The sequence below is a fragment of the Rhagoletis pomonella genome, unplaced genomic scaffold (genome assembly GCF_013731165.1).
Source record: "Rhagoletis pomonella isolate Grant_MI unplaced genomic scaffold, Rhpom_1.0 Rhpom_scaffold_00009, whole genome shotgun sequence".
Taxonomy (NCBI): Eukaryota; Metazoa; Arthropoda; class Insecta; order Diptera; family Tephritidae; genus Rhagoletis; species Rhagoletis pomonella.
Genome location: NW_023458563.1, coordinates 35,476,253 through 35,477,476, shown reverse-complemented (window position 1 = coordinate 35,477,476; position 1,224 = coordinate 35,476,253).

The following is a 1,224-nucleotide window of genomic DNA, read 5'->3' as shown; positions in this document are numbered from 1 at the left end:
TGGTTGATTGAATGTATGGTTGTTTCCAAATTGTATTTGCGCGTCGTTGTCGGCTGCTGTCTAAATTGCTTCTCTCGTTTTTTCGGTGCAAGCAAATGTCTTCCATCATCACAAACAAGAAACGACATCTAGTGATGTGAAGAATAATGGTGTGAAAGGCAAATTGTGCAAAGGGAAATTAAGAGGCACAGGGTGCCCTTACAAACTAAGAATGAGGTCGTAGTAAACTTTTCAAACTACGTAAAGTGTATTATACTAGGTTCACATATAAGTAGATTATCCTCATTTTCGAGCTTAACACCCTAATCTGTAATTATAACAAGAGATTAGCTATATAAAATTCCTCCCTTGTTAATCTGTAATTATAAAATAATCTCAGATTTAACCGATATCTTTTCGGTGTCCATCCTAGTTTTATCGATTGTTTTTGCGAAAGAGAGGAGAAATGCCAAATGTAAAAGTAAACAAAAATGTACGCTAGAAAGTAAAAGAGGTTTGTAAAGGTATTTTTAATAAAATGTTAAGTTAAAATATATTTATATTGCTTATTATGGCAGAAAAACGTGATCACGGTGGCACAGAAAAGAAACATAAATTTTCCTTGAGATGTGAGAATAACAAGCACAACAAATTTGACGGCTAATAATCTGAGATTTGCCTGTGTAAACGGGGTGATTAAAAAACGAGCTTTGGTTGAGATAATATTGATATGTGAACATAGTTTTAGTCTTTCCGGGGCATTCAACTTCTGGGAAAGTCTCACATAAATATAAAACCCAGCAACTAAATATTTATCCAAGAAATCACCATTTAGCCAACAAGCAGCCGCATGTGAATTTTCTGCTGAGTTCATACATATATTTATGCTAGCTGCATGCAAGTAAATATATGTACATATGTTTATTCATTACTCAATGTTTTGTTAGCAAAAATGTCACAAATCCTTTCAACAAATCCTTTTCTCTCTATATCCTTTTATTTAGTATTGACGACTATTTATACACTGTTGACAGAGAACGTATATTTATTGAGAAGTTCCAAGAACGAATCAGCGTGGAAACTGTCAAATACCAACAAAACTGGCGAAGCGCATTTTAAGAGCGGCCAGCCAGAGACAATCGAATTTTAACAGAGCCCAGCCAGATGCAGAAGAAATTTAACTGAAATTGTCTCATTATTTTTACGTTTTTACAACGCTTTTATTGTTCTTTAAATTGGTTAATT